Source organism: Rhinolophus ferrumequinum, chromosome 7, assembly GCF_004115265.2.
Source record: "Rhinolophus ferrumequinum isolate MPI-CBG mRhiFer1 chromosome 7, mRhiFer1_v1.p, whole genome shotgun sequence".
Lineage (NCBI taxonomy): Eukaryota > Metazoa > Chordata > Mammalia > Chiroptera > Rhinolophidae > Rhinolophus > Rhinolophus ferrumequinum.
Window position 1 is genome coordinate 5,958,749 of NC_046290.1, and position 19,966 is coordinate 5,978,714.

General features: G+C 44.2%; 1 protein-coding gene, 1 long non-coding RNA gene and 1 other non-coding gene across 5 annotated transcripts in view; 2 read left to right on the forward strand and 1 right to left on the reverse strand.

The window, feature by feature from the left end:
* SEMA5A (semaphorin 5A) overlaps positions 1-4,471 on the reverse strand; it is a 430,801-nt gene extending 426,330 nt beyond the window's left edge. For all 3 annotated transcript variants that reach the window (XR_004423500.1, XM_033110202.1, XM_033110203.1), the window contains exon 1: positions 4,071-4,471. The gene's annotated coding sequence lies outside the window, so the exon portion shown is untranslated. The remainder of the gene's footprint in view (positions 1-4,070) is intronic.
* Positions 4,472-4,624: 153 nt separating this feature from the next.
* LOC117024437 (uncharacterized) lies at positions 4,625-8,421 on the forward strand. The gene is made up of 3 exons (XR_004423450.1): positions 4,625-4,933; positions 7,326-7,408; positions 7,544-8,421. It is a non-coding gene; the product is annotated as an uncharacterized LOC117024437 (long non-coding RNA).
* Positions 7,375-7,444, forward strand: LOC117025375 (small nucleolar RNA SNORD123). The gene has a single exon (XR_004423588.1). It is a non-coding gene; the product is annotated as a small nucleolar RNA SNORD123 (small nucleolar RNA).
* Positions 8,422-19,966: the final 11,545 nt, after the last annotated feature.

Below are 19,966 nucleotides of genomic sequence, written 5' to 3' on the forward strand. Positions count from 1 at the left end.
CCCTTAAAAAATTTAGTCTCTTAAAATTAGTGTTTTTCACAATTAAGCAGGAAACTAATTCTAGTATATGTGGGAGGGGCGGGTGGGGAAGAATAAAGAATAGAATGATTTTATTTTTTCCAAGTGTAATTGTACTGCCAATATATTTTAAAACTTAGGAAAGGAAAACATAGTGTGTACATCTTTGTTCCTGTCAACCAACCATTAATCATGGACAAAAAAGAAAGAAGGGGAAAATTCTTGTTTTCTTGAACCCACTGTTGGGTTAATCCCATTTTGAATGTCATGCCCCAGGTGAAATATAACTTGTCTTTGAAGTGGCCTGGCTTCAAAATACTCTATGAAACTCAGAGCCAGGTTTCCTTGGGTCTAGAACCTTTAGATGGCAGAAAGTAATTATGTCAATACTAGTACATTACAATAAATCGCTTCTTATACACTACCTTCTCTGGGATCAAGTTTTCATTGGCTTTGTTCTGTTTGGCTTACATTCTGAATCAAAACAAGTTTGGGATAGGCTCACTGGAAGTGAAAAGTTTTGCTAAGTATGTTCTAACTTACTTTCATTTTTTTCTCCTTCACATGCTGTTAGAAATTGATTTCATATATCAGATAACCAGGACCTGATAAATACAGCCAAGAAATAAGTGATATATTGATCAAGTATATGAAAAGCTGCTTCTTCAAACTGTTTCCCAGGGAGTTCCTCCTCACCTGTTGCATTTACCTTTATGATGCTACTGACATATGCAGGAATTAGAGACAGCAGATTACCCCCTGCCTATGGCAGATCATTTCTACAAGGCAGCAGGCAGAGTGAGAAAAACCAGTAATTTTCAACAAAACTTCTGCGTCTCAATTTTAAAAGTTTGCTGGAAACATATGGGAAAATTTCTGTGTTGTCAACATCAGTCTATGAAGACAGCATAAACAACTTAAAGCATTTATGGATACTCAACTTGGGACTGAAGAAAATGGTTCACTTTCTCTGTCTAAATTTGCAAATCGATGTAGGTGGGCAGAAATGTACAAGGTCCCACATAACACACTTTGCATTCTGATGTAGCGCAATTTGTCAGACACCGTAATGTACATCTAAAAATTATTTAACGCTAAAAATGTGTCATCTCGGTGTTAAAATTATACCCTAGGTATTTTGTCTGAGTAGCTATAGCAACAATTTCAGAAGCATTCTTAAATACAAATTTAGTATAATTTTAGAATCAAGAATTATGGAGGAGTGACTGCAGGATGTGGGACTACTTTTCTCAAATGCTTGTACACAAACTACTACAAAAATGGATTCCTTGACTGGGACATATTATAAACTAATGGACTTGTTCAATCCTGCAAACTATATGATTTGTAATCCAAACCTCTTCTTAGGGATTAGTTTCCAATCTTAGAGTTCCTGATTACTTGTTTATGTGACAGAATGCCTATATACCTTGGGCTGGACATTTAGGTATAGTAGAAGCAAAGCCTCAATTTCAATGATTTTATAACCAAAAAAAAAAAAAAAGACATATGGAATCATTAAAAATAATCACCAAGTTAATAAAAACTATGTAATGGTCCAGTTAAGCAGCTCTCTCTAACATCACGGGCATTTCTGAGCAATTTCATACAGTACAGAGAAAAGGTGGTTGGTTTTAACATCTGTCCCTGATCAAGAGTCTAAAGTGACTCTGTGCAAGATTTCTTGTTGCAAAGCTATGGATGGGGTTTCAGAAGGTCCGTGAACCCTCTAAAGCTTATGCCAAAGTTTCCTTCTATGCGCATATATTCATTAGGGTCCCACAGCCCCTGCACTGTATGTGTCTATGTTTTGATGTATCCAGACACAGTGAAGAAATAATTCTAAAAGGAAATGGCAGTGAAGAACACAGGCTTATTATTACCAAATTCTGAACATCTCAAAAACTTTTTTTGGACAGAGACAAGCTTTACCACCCAGGAGACTAAAGTCTTTGCTCTCAGCAGGGATCTCACAGCTGTTTGCCATTAAAACCATCAAATATGTTAGTACAATTCGTAAAAGGCACAAAATGATTATCATCATCCATCTTCTCCCCGTTAAGAAAAGTGTGTACAGGCTAAAAGTGTGTAAAGGCAGGTACTAGTTCCTTGTCCCTAGGTTCCTTGAGTATGCAAATGATCGTGTGATTGTGCAGCACCCTGAAGGATCGGCTATTTCCTTGCAAAGTTTCGACAAGAAAGGAACGTAAGGAAATCTGTGTTTCAAGTGGCCCAAACAGTTACATTTCAAACTGCTTTTTCATTAAAACATGGATAAAAATCTTTGGGGTAAAAAAATCCATGTTTCCTTTGGTGTAAACACCGGCATAGACAAGACAAGTTATTTTATAAGTGATACACAACTTAAGGTGTTCTCTGCTTGAACTGAAATTGTGAACTAATCACTCAAGATAGTACACGATAAACTTTGCCCTCTCTTCAATACTGAAACTGGCATTAATTAGTAATTAATTTAGCAATCCTAATTAGGTATTAAAAATCTTCCCTAGTAAAGTCTGTTCTTGTCTTTCTGTGTCTGCTTAGAAAAAAAACTAACTATAATTAATAACACATCTGCTGCTCCCAAACTTGGCCATGAGGACAGAGCTCTTCTGGAGAACCTAACGGTGACATACGATTGTTTTTCTTAACAACAAGCTGCAGCAGTGATTTGTAACTCTGTGTTTGAACTAATGTGCTCCCGAGCAGAACTTTGTCAGTATTAAACATACCGCGCATTGCCTTCACTCAACTCCGACTTCTTTCTGAGCTAAGGCAATCGTCACAGGGAGGAAGACAGACGCACAGACAGGAAGAGTTTGCAGGGATATGTCTGTCCCTGGAAGGAACCTTTCTATGTAGAGGGCTGTGTGTGGCAACCACCTTTCCTGTTCCTTCTTCCAGCAATGCTGACAGCTCCTCCTAGTCACAGACAGCTGCCCCCATCCTCCACCCCTATGAAATTACTGCGCGATCTGCCTGGTCCTGCTATTAGCGGGATGGGACTGTCACCCGCTCACCCAGGACTGTGTCGCAGCTCTTAGCTTCGTCTCTCCCTCTTCCAGCGCTCGCTCTCAGCGCCCCCTGCCGGGGATCCCCGGGACGCCGCCGGCGCAGGAAAGTTAAATCCCAACTCTGAGCAGCTGCATCCAGGTACAAAATCAGCAAAGGCGAGGAGGTGAAAGCGCTTCCCGCCAAAGCCTGGGGACTCGGCTCTGACTGCGCTAGGCCCGGCACCCGGCGCCGCGGGCAGCGAGCCGAACCACATCATTCCTCCTCGGTGGTTCGCCCGCACATCTTAGGAGAACCAGTTCCCTCCGGGGCCCAGATCTGTCTCGGGCCCCGAAACCCTGAACCAGGGGATACGAAATCCGTGGAGCGGCGGAGGGATGCCCGCGGAAAGGGACTGGCCAGCCGGCAGCCCATTGAGTCGGCGGCTCCCCAGGCCTCTGCATCCCAGGCAGCAACATTCGGGGCGGCCCCCGGCCTCAGTGATCCTCATCAACCAAAGCGCTTGACGGAGTTGAGCCCAAGTCCACTGCCTCCGGTTTCTCACGCGCGCCGCAAAACCTTTGTAACTCGAATAGGAAAACCTGCCGCAGCTGGGGGGCTGCGGAGCAGCGGCTATGGGACCGCGAAGTCCCAGCTATCCCGACCTGCCCTTTGCTCCCAACGATGCGAGCCTGGACGCGCGCCGGGTGCCGGCACAGACCTCCACCGAGCACCTTCGCGAGGTGTCGGGTAGGGTTCCCGCCTCGCCCACCGCCCGGTCGCCCATCCGGTCGCTCTGGCCCCTTACCTCTGCACGCTCAGACCTCGGCAAAGGCAGGGACACAAACTTCCAACCCGCGCACTAGCCCAGCTTGGAGCCCCCTCAGTGCTGGCAGTCCCGATCCTGTACACGCCACCACCCGCTGTCCCCTGCCCAGGCCTGCACATCCACCCTGCCCAAGACGGACAGGACCCACCCGCCCACCATTGCCGCCCCCAGGCCCCCGCCAGCAACGCGGCACTGTGGGGGCTGCGGCCTCGGTGGGGCAGGGGTGGCTCACCAGGTGCGATGCGCTCTCCTTGTGCCAGTCACCCAGCGCCTGTGGCCCCGGAGCGGTCTGAGGGTTCTCTCCAGCGCCCGCAAGGGAAGTCGAGGCAGCAGCCGCCCCCCCACTTGCTGCACTCCGGGCTGGGGTGGCCGTCCTCCGGCGTGCGGCCAGGCCTGGCCGGGGGGAGGCAGGTTCGCTCCCAGAGGGGGCGATGGGCGAGGAGGCAAAGTTGGGTGCCCGAGCCAGCTCCGCAGGGGAGCCCCCGGGATGAGCTGCAAGGACCCGCGGAAAGGGATGGAGACTGGGGGCGGCCCCGGGTAGGGGCAGCGGCCGGCGGGGGACTGCGGAGCCCACCCGCCAAGGAAGGGCAGCGCGCGGGAGCCGGTGCAGTGAGAACAGCTGCCGCCGGCGCCGCCTTCCCGGCGAGTAGAGCCGCGCGGGGCGCGCGAGCTGGGAGCGCGGGGCTGCCTCGCCCCGCCCCCGCCCCGCCCCCGCCCCGCCCCCGCCGCCGCGTCTCCTCCTCCCCCTCCCAGGCGGGGTGAAACCCGAGCGCTCCACCCCGCGCTTGACCTCCGCGGGCCCCTCCCCCGACACCGCCCCTTCCCGGGACAGGACCCACTCTGCGTTCAGGGCGACCCCCTGTACCCCAGGAACCCCGCTCCGCCCTCCCTGGCGCTAGAGCGCCTGACCCTGGACTTTTCGGGGCTCCCATGCCCCCGCCCCTCGCACAGACCTTCTTCGGTGGCTCCCCGCCCCTGTCCCGCCGCTCAGCCGTGGCTACTTGGGGAGTTGGGGGGGACGAGGTATAAAGCGCCGGAGGCGGTGCGGGTGGAGACCTAGACGTGGCGCGTCCAGTCTGCCGGCCTAGGCTCCAGGTACGTGCGGGTCCCCGGGCCGCAAGCGGCGTGTGGTGGGGTCGGGCAGGGGCCGCCGAGTCCTCCCCCGGACTCCCGAGTTTGTGATTTTTTTCTTTTTGTGTGACATCCTATTGCGGGCTGAGATGGAAACTCCTTAAAGACTGAGTTGCTGCGGGTGGGGGATCCTCCTTGTTTGTTTGGGTCGACTTCAGCGGAGTTCAAGCAGAGAAATGAACAAGTCAGACGAACCGGGGAGGCGGGTCAGGGGATCCCCAAGTAGCCACGCTGAGCGTTCAGAGATGAGTTCCCAGTTCCTGGGTGAACGTCAACTTGTCCAGTTCTGGGCCAAATGTTACTTGTTGCACGTTTGCCGAATCTCCCGGCTTTACCGAGCAAGTACTCTGGTGAAGAGTCATACTTGGAAAGCAAAGTACCTTTCAAGACTCCTAGGATGTGATGCTTTAGCAAAATGTCAGTTCAGAGCTCCGAAGGGTGGCGCGTCACCGTTTCCTTCTGGATGAGGGTAGGGACAGTCTCTCTGGGCCCTTTTCTTCTCCATCTTGGCTTCAGAGGGTGGCTTTCAAGTTACCCTTGCATAAGGAAACGCAGGAACGCCTCACCACTGCCCTCTCTTAGCTAGTGACATAGGGTGCTGCTATGGCCCACAATTACACAACGCTCGAGAGCCAGTGTCTGGTTGTTGGGATACCCCGTGCTTGAACGGCCCAGTGTGCCCAAAACTGTGCCATGGAGCTTATCTGTGAAACAAAGAACCCATCACTGGCTGGAAGGTGTCATAGCCTGCAGATCCAACAGAAGGACAATAGAAATACAAATTGACATTGATCTGTCTTTGTAGAATTTTATTTTTAATAAGAGAATTAAATGAAAGCCATTCTGAAAGTTTCCATAGAAGCCAAACCCAGCCCCAAATTTCCAGTGTCTCTCTCGCACTGGGAATGAGCTGCCTGGGGACTAGAGGCCTCACTCGGATTTCCTTTAAGACATCTGGGAGGAAATGTTCGTGGCTGAGTGCCTTTTTGGAGGAGCATTCTTCCAAGGCGGGGAGCAAAGGGGGACACTGCAGCTGCCTGGCTCCTGAGACCTTACTGAACAGCTTAACACTTCTCTGTTCTGTGTTTGGCACCAGGGGTACTAACTCTATTCCTAACTTTCCGATTCTCTTGCCTACGTGGCACACAGGCCTGGGAGTGCCCTGGTAGGAGGAGGCCGACCAAGGTCTAGCCTCTCCTCATAGGAGGGGAGGGAGGGCAGGGAGGACGCCACCTTACCCTTGACCTTGCAGTTCTTGGGTGGGTAGGTGGACCTTTGGAGCCTCCGGCCACCAGAGCAAAGGGAGACAGAACTTAGGATCCAGATGTGTTTAGTTAATCTTTGTCCTTACCTTTCAACATTACAGTAAAAGGCATGTACACTTAAAAAAAAATCTTGGCATATAGAGAGCTAAGCAGGAAGGCTGATAAAATAACGATTCACTGGATAAATTATGTTAACTTTATGTGTACGTGGGGGAGGGAGGTCAATTTTACAGGCAGTTTACAGGCTACACCCAAGCATTGTTAAAACATGTATATTTAGTGATAATGAATTATAAACAAATTAATAATGAGGAGTGACAAGAAATGAATTAATCATTTAGAGTGCATCCTTAAAGTGAAATGACCCAAAACTGAGGTCGTGATTCTGCCTTGTGACCTAGGGAAAGTTCCTTAACTTTTCTGAGCTGGAGTCTCTTCAGCTGGAGCTTAAACAAACCCGCTGGCAGGTGAGTCCTTTGTAAGAATTGAGAGAGAAAGAAGACGATAGAAGTAAATACTCACCCAGGGCCCAGCACAGAAGGAGGCTCTCTACGATAAGATTATTTTAAATAATCCACAGGTGTTTCCTTTTTCCAAATGAAATTTCTGGGTCAGTTTTTACTCACGGAAGAACTTCCTACCATGTGTCCCTGAAAATAAGACCTAGCCGGACAATCAGCTCTAATGCGTCTTTTGAAGCAAAAATTAATATAAGACCTGGTATTATATTATATTATATTATATTAATTATATTATATTATACTACATTATATTATTATTATATAAGACCCAGTATTATAGTAAAATAAGACCCAGTATTATAATTATATTATATTATATTATATATTATTTTATATTAAAGACCCGGTCTTATTTTACTATAATACTGGGTCTTATTATAAGACCGGGTCTTATACTAATTTTTGCTCCAAAAGACTCATTAGAGCTGATTGTTCGGCTAGGTCTTATTTTCAGGGAAACATGGTACATTAAGCTGCTTCTCTTCACATGGTAGAACTAGACGTGCTAATTTCAAAACAAAACTGTTTAGTTTTCTTTTAAAACCGACAGCTCTCCCTACACTGTTTTAGGTTAGCTATGCTCCTAATGTAAAAGAATGAGGAAACCAAGCAAACACTTGGTGAAAGTGATGAATTCTGGGGCGCTGATTCATGTGAGTTGAAAAACGCCATCCATTTCCTGATTCACCTCCATTTCTGTGGGGCAATATGAAGGTTCTCTTATGTCTCTGAAATAATGAATCGATTTTGTCTTGTCTTTATTTCCTTCCCTCATGCTTGAATACCAGCCATGTCTGCTAAACTGCCACCTCAGAGGGAGCAGCAGGGAGGGAGCCGAAGAGAATGTCACCTGGAGGAGATGAAGATGCTGCTGGGTCAGGAGTGACGTTGAGGGGAACCTTGATGTCTGGGACCTTTACGATGTGTGAGATTGCACTCATATCCGGGAAAACCTCAGTCCACAAATCGCGGCATCTGGACGCGTGCATCTTAACTGGGTTTCCTACAAAGGAGCCAGGGGGCACATTAAGTCCTCATCCACCAGTGTTCCTCTTTTACTCCTTTTCCTTTTAGATTGTGGCATTTAAGAATTGAAAGAACTGCTAGGTCTTCTGATCAGCCCCATTAGTTTTTTTCTTAAAATGGCTAAACATTGGTAAAGCGATAGGCCGTTTCATGCCTCACTAAGATTACCTAGTGCTGCTTTTTGTTCATATGCTTTAAATATTTGAAAGACCCATGATTTGGCTACAGATAATGCAGTGATGCTCCCCAAAGTTTTGACAGAAGCTGAATCACCAAGTGAGGAGAGTTCAGGGAGCCATCAGCCCCTCATCAAAACCTTGAGCTTCACCAGAAACTCTTTAGGGTCCTTTTACCCTTAGAAATGCTCATTCCCATGGCAGAGGTAAGCAGACCGGTTTTGCTCAGAAAGAACAGCCCAGAAACGAAGACAGAATAGAAAGCAAGTAGTTATGGCACATCTGAAAACAAGCATCAATGGGGACGGGACAAAGTACAGCATCCTAAACCTTAAACAGAAGGATCAGGTTAGCCACAAAGGCACCCGCTCGCCAGCCCTCTGCCAGCCTGTGCACTGGGCACTCCTTCACGTTCCCGCCTCTGAGGTCTGAGCTCCACCCACGTCCGTCCTGCACCTGCGCCACGCCTCCCTCATCTGTCATAGGATCGTGTTTTGCCACTGCCAGTTGTTCCATCGAGGTTGACACAGAGTGACCTGGCCCCCACCCAACCTAGGTGAGCTCTGCTCACCTCTGAGCGCTCTTGAACTCATTCCACAGGTGAAAACCACCTTTGCCCACTCGGGGCTACATTCAAGGGAGCAATCTGTTTAAAGTCCGTTCACAAGGAGCCTCAGCAAGAACTCAGAGAGCCAACAACCAAAGCATACGCTTCACAAGTGTCATTTCTTTTTTCCTTAGAAAAGCTTAGTGATTCACTCACTCTCGGTAAAGGCTATTAATAAAGACATTGTATTTTACTTCATCTATGTATCCAGAAGACCCAAGTAGTCTAGAAATCTGGAAGTATTTTGCCTTGTTTTTATGGTTAAATTTCTAGATACAATTTTCTAGCAATTTCCTTAAAATTAAATTGTCCTCAAAACACCTAGAGTTGCCTTTTTATAGGTATGGTATGGGGAGAGGAAAAAAGGCAAAGTTTAAAAGATTTTTGGAATACCTAGAGGAAGTGCAGATGGTTTGTGGCATGGAGATAAAGCATCCATATGGTTTCCTGAGTGTTATTTTCTGACATGGAGACTTGTATATATCTTGAGTCTCTCTAAGAGAAGAATGGCTGTATTTCTAAAAAAGATATGCTTGATGCTCATTAATCAATTTCCTCCATATCCCTCTGTCTTTGGAAATAGAGATTTGGGGGAAAATAAGTACATTTGGAAATAAATTTTCAAAAATAATGTTCATCCTACGTAGATTTAGAAATACAAATTACTCTGCCTTGGTTTATTCCATCATTTACCAGGGAGATTAATTCATAATGACCTTGAGTTCAATAAAAAGAATATCTACTAAGTGAAATTGACCAGCAGGCAAAGTAGCTCCTGAAGCAAGTAAGTGGGAAGATGAGCTGTCAGGGATCCTGTCACACTTCTGTCAACTCTCATTTCAGACCCTCCTTTCCATTCCCATTGTTGGCACCTTAATTCAGAGTGTCAACTTCTCTCACCCAAAATATCAGCACCCCTTACTGGTCGACCAGTCTCCCTGCACCCGCAGTCTATAGCACTATGCCACAGTGATTGTCCCCAAACAACACCCCCATTCATCCTTAAAAACACCTTATTTTATTTGAATTGCAATCTGCCTAGCTTTAAAAAAAAAAAAAAATACAACTTTCTTGCTGTGAGACCATGGGACTTAGCTGTGACCAATAAGATGTAAGTTGGTGGGATTCCAAGAAAGGCTTCATAAAATGGGGCAAAAACTAACTGGGCGTCATCTTTCTTGGCCTTCCCTCCCACTTCCGGATTCCTGCCTGAAACTTGACCATGACAGTTGAAATTCCAGCCACCATCCTGGACTATAAGGTAACCCTGAGGATATAAGCCATGAGCCTAGGACAGGAGAGCTGAGAAAAGGAACCTGAATCCCTGGTGACTCTATGGAACCCCCGTCTCAGCCATGGATTGCAACCCCCAGACTTCATAACAAGAGAAAGAAATAACTTTCCCTTTGGTTTTGTCCATCATGGTTTCTGTTCTGGGCTTAGCAAGAGAATGTAATTCCTAAAGGACAAACGGTATAAGGCTTTTCCAGATCTCGCAACCCTGCATCTTCATCTCTTGACATTACCATCCATGCAGTCCTCCCTCGCGCTCTGCTTTCTGCCTTCAAGCAAGTTTGTTGCACAGGCACTGGGCTGCACGTTAAGAATAGACTGAGTACAGTAATGCAAAGCCACCTCTGCCTTTTAGGAATTACAGTCCCTTAGGGAAAGTAGGTATCAAGGACTAATCCCACAAGTATGTCATCATGAGCCCTAATAAATGCTATGAAAGACACATTTAAGGTGTCTGATTTAGTCTGGGGAGTCAAGACAGCATTAGAGGTGGCATTTGAGCTGACATTTGAGGGATGAGTTGCAATTAATAAGAAAATGGGGAACGGGAGTGAGATTCCACGGAAGAGTGGAAATACCGTTAGAGTGTAACTCAAACATTGTTGAAGTAACAAAGATGGTAATGTAATTGAAAAAAAAAAAAGCAATAGATACAATCTTCTAAAACAGTTGAGAAGAAAAAAGATAATGATAAGTCAATCAGTCCAGTAGAAGGCTGGAAAGAAAAAGAAGACAAATGGAAAGAAAAAATTGTACAAAGAGAAGAAGTAGTAGAATTGCAGTAAACATAAAAATCCAGTTATATCCGAAAGCACAATAACAGAATGAGAAAAAAAAAAATACCAGGCAAGTATCAGTCAACATAGTTTACAAATATGCATATCAGAAATATAAATTTTGAAGGTAAAATCTTTTTCAGTAAAAATATTCACTATCTAAAAAAGATTCAGTTCTTTAGGAAATACAAATGTCTATGCAACTAACAAAATGGTCTTAAAATATAAAAAGTAAAAATCTACAAAATTACAAGGAAAATTCACAAATCCACAATAATTGGTGGAGCACATTTCTCTCTAACTAATTCCACAGGAAAAAAATAGTATGAATTTAGATATCCTGAGAGAAACAATTAGCAAGATTATTTTAATGGACTTATCAAATGCTCATACAAGATTTACAAAAATTAAGCACGTCTGGAGCCACAAAGTAGCCCCGATGAATTGTGAATAATCGGTGCCATGCATTTAGGTTACAGGTTAATCATTTAAAATACTTCATATTTGTCAATTGTAAGCTACATTTCTAATAACACGTGGGACACAGAGGACAATGGAAATCAGAAAATTTCATATTTTGTATGACAATCCAACATAAAAACTTCTGTAGCTACAGTAGTATTTACAGAGAAAGGCTTATTAGGAAAGGACTGAAATTGACAAGCTAAAAGTCCAACTCAAAAAGTCAGAAAAAGAGCAAAGGGAAATAATAAATAACACAGATTGCTGAAAGATTATAAGTGTACAATAAGAAGAATCAACAATACCAAAGCTGTTTAAAAAAATAATATACAAGTTTGATAAAACAGACCAACCTCTGAAAAGACACATAATTTCTTAGAAAATTTTAGCTTTAGAAAACTAAAGAGGGAATAGGAATTCAAACAGTCATTAAGGAAGCTGCATCAACAAGTGCTTAACAAGTAAAACAGATAAACAGGCCTGGGTGGTTTTCTAGGAAGATTCTACCAAATATTCAAGGTACAAGTAATCCCTATTTTATGAAAGTTATCCTAGTGAACAGAGAAGTCGTAAGTCAACTCCCAACACTGCAAGGCTGTGTTAGCACTAGAAAACATATTAATATAAATCACCTCATCAACAGAATGAGGAAAAGCCATAGGATCATTTCAGCAGCTACATAACACGCTTTGAAAAAAATTAACATTTATCATTTTAAAAAATTCTCTTAGCCATTAGACTAGTAATAGAAGGAATTTACCTATGCTGATAGACGACAAAATCAATCAAGAAACTGTACCTTTAATTAAGAAAAGCTGGAGACATTCAGTCGAAAGTGACAATCTAGACAAGCATCCAACATCAACACTTCTATTCAACACTGAACTAATTGGTCGATAAGTGTCTGGGCAGGGGAACTTGCCCCTTCATCCTTCAGTTCTTTCTGGCTGGTCGAATAATTCGAATAACATACAGTGGTTTAACAGGAAAAAAAATCAAATTTTAATACATCCCCATGGGGGAATTCACATAAGCATGAAAATTCCAAAGACCATGAAGCAAAATGAGGTATGTCATTTCAAACCAAGGAGAGGGAGGTAGACAATTGACAAACAAGAAAGCAAACATTTGGTAAACAAATTCATGCAGGGTCACCCAGAAACAATGGGCAGAGGGGGATCTCCGGTTAGAGATTGTTGCCTGGATCCTTTCTGTCTGCTGCACTTAATTCACATATGCTAAGATGACTGTGCTGTTTTCCTTCCTGAAGCAGATTTCTCTAACTGAGTTCCATTAGGCAGGTAAGGGGGAGGTGAAAAAAAAGAAAAGAAAAGAAACAACTCTTTCTGAGTTTGTTGGGCTTGCATTGTTTTCAGCTCAAATTAACCTGCATGCCAGGGGGTCACGTTCTGGGGAGACTGGCTCCAACCCCCACAAAAGGAAGAAACAAACTTTTAATTACAGACAATATAATTGTCTCCAGTAAAACCACTTAAGAACATCTACAGATAAATAATTAGAATAAAGACCAAGTTCTGTAAGGCTGCTAGATAGAATTGCAATACACAAATCAATTGTGTTCCCATAAACCAGCAGCAAATATGAGAAAATATAATTTAGAAAAGATAGCATTAACAAAAAAATCAATATGTTACCTAAGAATAATTTTGGCAAAGATATATTAGACCTTTGTGGAAAACTTATAAAACTAAATGTAAAGCTCCTAAAGAAGGCCTGAATAAATAGATGCTATCCTATATTTACATAAGGAATGATTCGGTATATAATATCTTGAACAAGAAATAGTCATTCAAAAAAATCCATGCTCCCCAAATTCATCCTTAAATACAATGTAGATACAATCAAAATCTCACTGGCTTATGGAACTTAAGATCATGAAATTTATAAGCAAGGCGAGATCACAGGTCTAAGAGTGGTTAAGGAATTTCTATAGAGAATAAACAAGGTAAGTGGGAGTCGTGAGGTATCAATGTTGTTCATAAAGCTAAAGAAATCAAGACACTGAGAGCCTGAACAAGGACTGACAAAGGGCAACATCAGAGAGGGCCCATAAAGAGACCCACATACATGCCAACTGTGACATGTGACAAAGGGACTCACTGGGAAGAGGGGGGAACTCAACAAGCGGTTCTAAGACAACTGACATCCTGATGGAAACACAGTGAATTAGATGCCTCCCTCAAGCCATTCATAGAAATAACTTCAAAGTAGATTAAAGCTAAAGTGAGAAAACATTAAGGAAAACATATAAGAAGCTATCTATATGACCTCTGGATAGGGAACAGTTCTCAAAACAAGATAAAAGACCAGCCATAAAGAGGAAAAAAAAAATCAATACAGCAAACAACATTAAAGTTTAGAACTTCCATATGATGAAATACAACTTAAAGTCAAGCCATAGCCTCGGAGAATTTTCAATGCATACAATTGAGAAAAGATGAGAGGCAGAATATATTTTCAAACTCCTACCAATCCAGTGGAGGAGGAAGAAGCAAAAGAATACTGTGCAAATGAAACAGGAACCTCAGTGGCCAATAAACATAAGAAGAGAATACAACCTCCCTAATAATCATGGAAATTTAATTAAAACAATATGGCACCATATCATACCAATCAGATTGGCAATAATAAGAAAGTCTGGCGATACCAACTGTCATCAAATATTGTCAAGGGGAACTCTAGAGGTGTAAATTGGTGCAATCACTTGGGAAGACGTGTTTTGGCCACTCTTATAAAGTTGAAAATGTATATTCCATACAGCCCAGTTGGCAAAGTTGCAGAGGATATGCAGTATACTGCCAGTTTACATAAAGTACTAAACCAAAAAAATCATACCTATATAATGTATACATACATCCACAGCAGTTAAATAGCACAGAAAATGATAAACACTAAATTCAGGGTGTTGAATCTCACGGAGGGGGAGCAGAGATTGTGAAAAGATAACTTGACCTGTTATTCTGTTTTCCATTTTTAAAACTTAAGATATGAAGCAAATAGCGGGGAAAAAAAGTTAAGATTGGATAGAGGTGGTGTGGTGAGTGTTCATTAGATTACTCTCCTCTTCTGTATGCTCACAAAATTTCTTAATTCAATAAAGAAGCTTAATGGGAAGGACGTTCAGACAGTAGGCAGAGGAAGCTCATGAGAGCAGTTTTGTCCTGAAGAGGAAGAAACTGGTAGCAGCTTGAGGGGCGTGAGCACAGAGGGCTAGTTTTTAAAGTGGGTCTTTCCAGGTATGTTTATACGCTGATTGAAATACCTTCATGGACAGAGAGAAAGTGACTATGTGGTAAAAACTAAACAAACAAACAAACAAAAAAAACACACACACACAAGATAATCCCAGGAACAAAAGGCTTGGCAAAATAAGAGGCAATAGGATTTGTGTCTGGAGAGAGCAGGGTTTGTCTTAACACTGTCATGGTAGAGAGGACCAAGGGAGACCAAGCACAGGCAGGAATGGAAGTTTTGTTGAAGCAGATAAAGACCCGCCCCTCTAAGAACTTCGGTTTGTTTTCCTAATGAAGTGGGGAAAGCTTCATTAGGGGAAAATCTGAGGGGATTGGTTCTAGGACATCCCTGCCCCCACTACCAAAATCTGCAGATACTCAAGTTCCTTACATAATATGGCGTCACATTTGCATAGAACCTACACACATCCTCCTGCGACTTTAAATCTTCCCTAGATTACTTATCATACCTACTACAATGTAAATGCTATGTAAACAGTTGCTATACTGTATTGTTTAGGAATAATGACAAGAAAAAAGAAGTCTGTATGTGTTCAGTACAGACACAACCTACACAGTGCACAGCAGCAACAACGGAACATTTTTTTTCCAATTAGTTTCTATCTGCAGTTGGTTGAATCCGTGGATGGGGAACCCGTGGACAAGGAGAGCCAACTATTTGAGGTCAGGTTTGGGTGGGGAGTAGGGAGAGGTCATAAACCTTAGAGAAGAGAAGCTAAGCTATGAAATCAACATCTTGGAAATCAGGAAAACAAACTGACCGTCGTCTTGCTGCCGCACTGAATGAAGGAATGACTAGTTGAGGCTTGTGCTCATCCTCCTGAAACGAACTCCATCCACACACTTGGAGTGAGATTTTCTCCAGCAAAGTTCAGCAGCTCAGGCTCTAGTGTGGACAACGCCAATGATTGGGTCCAACCAGGAGATGGTTTCACCGGGTAACAGGAAAAGAGCGAAGCAGGAAAGCTGAAGATGTTTGCAACGAAATGCCGTAAGGATGGTCATGCAATGGAAGCAAACTAAAAAGACATGGGGACAAAAACGATGATGGTTTCAATGGTCTGGAGGGCAAGAGGAGGTCAGGGAATCATTGCAATGGGGGCCTGGAGAAAAGGAACAGGAGAAGTTGTCATAGCGGAGGGGTAGACTGACGATGTGCAGTGGTCCAAGGTGTGTCTGTCCACGACAACGGGGGACCACGTGGAGAAGTACTGAAGGCAAGGGGGACAGATGTGTCATGGGACAGAACACCAGCATCTTAGACATGTGACCAGTGCAGAGGCTGGAATGACCAAGAGGAATCTCCAGTGAATGAGGCGGTGTGACACAGGACATTCAGGAGACAACGGAGAGTAGCAGGAAAGCACTGAGCCATTCATTTTACAGAGCTTGAAAATGTGGTTCAGAGAGAATGTGCCTCTAGAAAGCAACAGGCAAAAGCAATAACCAGAGGAACCCAGACGTGTCCAACTCCGAACTCTATACTCGTTCTATTGCACCAATCTTCTAATACAAGATTCAACGCAGTAAACGAATAATTCTGCAATGAAGTTTGACATTAATCTCCAGTGCCTCCCTTGGATGGACCGGTCACCATGACCCTTAGCCAGTGTGACTAATCAGAACTAGCTGGGGAGTTTTGTCAACGTAAACAAGCCCAGGCTGACCCTACACCTACAGAATCAGTCTCTAGGGGCAGAGTCCAGACCTGTGACTTTGGAAAAGTTCCCCCAGATGAGTCTGATACATAGCCTGGTTACTAACCATTGACCTGAGATTACTGTCAGCACAAAAGCTCAGCTGTCTGCAAAGCATGAATGGTTCTGACAGTCCTGAGAAAGACGTGATCCGAGAGAACAAAGGCTTGAGCAGCATGGTGAGTGTTTTCCTGTCTGTAAGGTTTTTGCTCTGAGTATCCTTTTTGGCAACTCATTCCATACGGAACTCTACCGAGGGATATGTTTTCCTGTTTAGAGTCTTAATGTAATCAGAGGAGAGTCTCAATATTTGCTTATCTCGGTCAAAGATTCACTAAAATATCAACTTTTATCAGTTGATTTGTATGAAAGGTTTTGGTTATCTATAATATCCTCTGAAAAGTGTTTGTTGCCAAGTTTATTACTTTAGGGACTGTCATATTATGGGGTCACTCTTTGACTGCCTCACACACACACAGGCACACACATGCACAGGCACGCAGACCTTTTGTCTTCTGCTAGGATCAGATTTTACAGCTTTCTGCATGAGTGGCAGGAGCTTTCTGTGGGAAGTGAACTGAGAAAGGACTCTCCACTGAATAAGGAGCATAGACCATTGTGACCACTGCTTATTCTCCTTCTACCCTAACTTCCCAGCACAAACATGATTTTTAATCATGCAGCATGAAATATTTATTTCACCTTTCCCTACTCTCAGGAGATATCATTCCAACTCACACCAGGGAAACATCTCAGGACCTCGGGGGGTGGTGAGGAAATGGCCTGTAGGTGCCTCGTTCCCAGATAAGTGTGCCACACCTTCCAGCCTCCACCAAGATAAACACTGCCATGCTCTCTGAGGAGGCTGGACTGTCTTCTACTTCATTCTTCAGAGCCCCGTGTGATGCATGGCACATGTTTCACCTGTGTATGTGGTGACTCCATCGATGAAGTCCCAAATGTCTGAGGTCAGACAATCCTCAGTGAAGTGTCTGCTAATGCGTCTTTGATACGTTGCCTTCGATCACTGACATATACTGGGTATTTCCTGCTTGCCAGGCTGTGGCCTCAGAGGTTTAAACTATTTTAACCTGTCGACCCCTCACAAGCACTCTGCATGCTGAGAACTGTTATTATCACCACTTCATAGACGAAAGCACTGAGCACAGAGAGGTTCGTCATTTCCCCAACGATGAAACAACCAGAAGGCGCAGATGGGATTCAGGGCACCACCACCGGCATGGCCCATCACCACCGCTCTGTACCAGCCCAGGGTTTGGTGAACGTTCCCTATAAAGGCCAAAGCGTAGAGAGCTTGGCTTTGTGAGCCATCATCTCCATTGTCACTCTAGACATGACATAAACAAGTTGTGTTCCAATAACACTATTTATAAAAGCAGGCGGAAGGCCCCACTTGGTCCCCAGACTGTCGATATCTGCTGTAGATCAATGGGGTTCCAAGTTGAGCATTTTCAAAATCACTGGGAGGGAATCTGAAAATCACACTGGTGCCCGACAGCCTCTGAGTTTCTGATTCGGCAGGTCTTGGGTGCAACCCCGGGCTGGACAGTGCATGTAGCCTGCCTGCAGGTGCTGCTGACGCATTGGGTCCTGGGACCACACTGGGAGAACCACTGCCTGGATGAACACCAACAAGGACAGCCTGCAAGTTATCTTCTGAAAGCAAGTCAGCATCAATATAAAATCTCGCCATTCCCGTCACTAAACCCCTATCATTGCCTTCCCCTTGCAGACTTTATTCTCAGAAATTTGGTTTTCTAGAACGTCAGCTCTTCGCACACGAACCACGTTTTATCTTTTTGGTACTCACAGTTGTCTGGCACAGTGGCTTCTGCTAGGAAGGGCCCAAAAACGTTTGCTTGTAGAATGAAAATAAAACAAATGACTGACTGTAAGGCTATGTCAGCAATTTTTAAATGTGACAACATTTTTAAATGTGACAAACATACTAAGGATTTGGGTAAACGGCTGTAACTCAGCAAATGACGTTACTTAGTGTGGGGGACTCATTCGTGTTATCCAGTAGCTCGTTTTTCCCAGTTGACACATTAAGACAGTCTGAGTTTTGTCCAAGTCACATGAAATGTAGCCTGCCCCGAGTTTGATTCTCCTTAAGAAGAGGCCCTGGCCTGTCAAGATATTGTTCCTTAGGGACTGGGGACAAAAGGAGTTGCAGGTTAGAGGTTCACAGAAAGCATTTCCAATCTAGGCAGTAACAGACCTTACAGTTAAAAGGTTGGGATCAGGCTGACTGGACACGTCTAGAAATAACTCGAGCAAAGGACACCTGCCTGCACTGATTACTCGCTCGGGGTAAAGAGCAGATAGAAAGCAAGGAACACGCTACTTACAAATCTCAGTGCTCTGGCCGGATCACACGGGCCTCAGGGCCCCAGGGTTCCCTTAATTTAAACAAATGAGGGGAAATTAAAAATGTCCTCCAAACTATTTGAATTTTTAAAAAGAGAATCTCATTTGGTTTCAAAGTGTGAATTTCCTCTTTTTTTTCCGCCCCAATTCTGAGAAAAACTGAGCTCAGCAGGAGAGTGAAGAACCCCTTGCTGTCTTTGGTACACACACATCACGACTTGCCTGTGTCCAAATGTTAATTTGAACTGACAAAACACTCTCGGCACTTTTATTTTATAATGAAAAGGCAAACTTGACTTCTAAGCATTTTTCTTCCAAGTTGAATGGCTCACGTTCCTGAGGTCGGCAAGCAGATGGAGTTGAAGACGAGAACGCATAATTGCAGATTATGAAACTGCAAAATTAATATTACTTTGTTAATGTCAATGCAGGATTTGAGTGCCAGAAGGGATTTTTTTCAAGATAACGATTCTTAAACCTCATCACACAGATGAAGACTCTGGGGCTGGAGTGATAATGTGTCCTTCCTGGATTCACGGAGCCTGAAGGGAGAGCGTATCCCTCATGCCCAGTCTCCTGGCAGGTAAACCAGCTGTCCTGCACCTATGCGCCTATCCCCGTAACTGCTTAGAAAGGGGATCTAATTTATCCTTCACTGCTTCACCTTCGAAAGTGTGTGTGAGTGTGTGTGTGTGTGTGTGTGTGTGAGAGAGAGAGACAGAGACAGAGACAGAGACAGAGAGACAGAGAGGGACACACTAACAGTTACAATTATTTGGGTATAAATTTTAGTTTAGTCCATTATTTTGAGATAATTCATAATTAACTTGGATCGTTAACAAAACATTGTACAAAGACCATGAGAGAATTAATCAATAATGACTGAACCTTACCATGTGGCGTAATAAGGATTTAATTGGGCTGTATAAGACAGAGACCCAAAACAACAGGGACCTAAACACTGGAGGTTTCAGGTGAGAGGCCAGAGCTGTCATGATGTAATACTTCAGAAATCCTTCAGGGGCCTGGTTCCTTCTCTCCGTAGCTCTGCCATTCACTGAGCAGAACTGTGGCCCTTCCATATTTGGTTCCGTAGCTTAAATTCACCTCTCTTGCGTGTTCAGTAGCAGCTGAATTTCCTGACCACTTCTCTGAATGCTGGTGGTGGTGTCTGTTCAGCCTCCCCAGATGCTGCCGATGACAGTGTCACTGAACGTTTTGTCACCACACAAGGTTCACCAGCTTCCCCGCCACCAGGATCTGAGTCCTTGCTATGCCCTCGGAAAATGTCTCCTCTAGGCCAATGACATCAGTTTTAGTTTTCTAACGAAAGCAACACTGCTCTTCCAGGTGCCGAATTCTGCTCTATAATTCAGGCGAGTGTGACAGCGACCCACGTGTATGGTGGCTGAAGCAGAATAGTTCTTTCGCACATAAATCTGAAGGGCTGCCTCTGCGCTGCGAGGTGGTCAGGCTCCCCGGTTTCCTCTTCCCTGTGGCTATGCCAT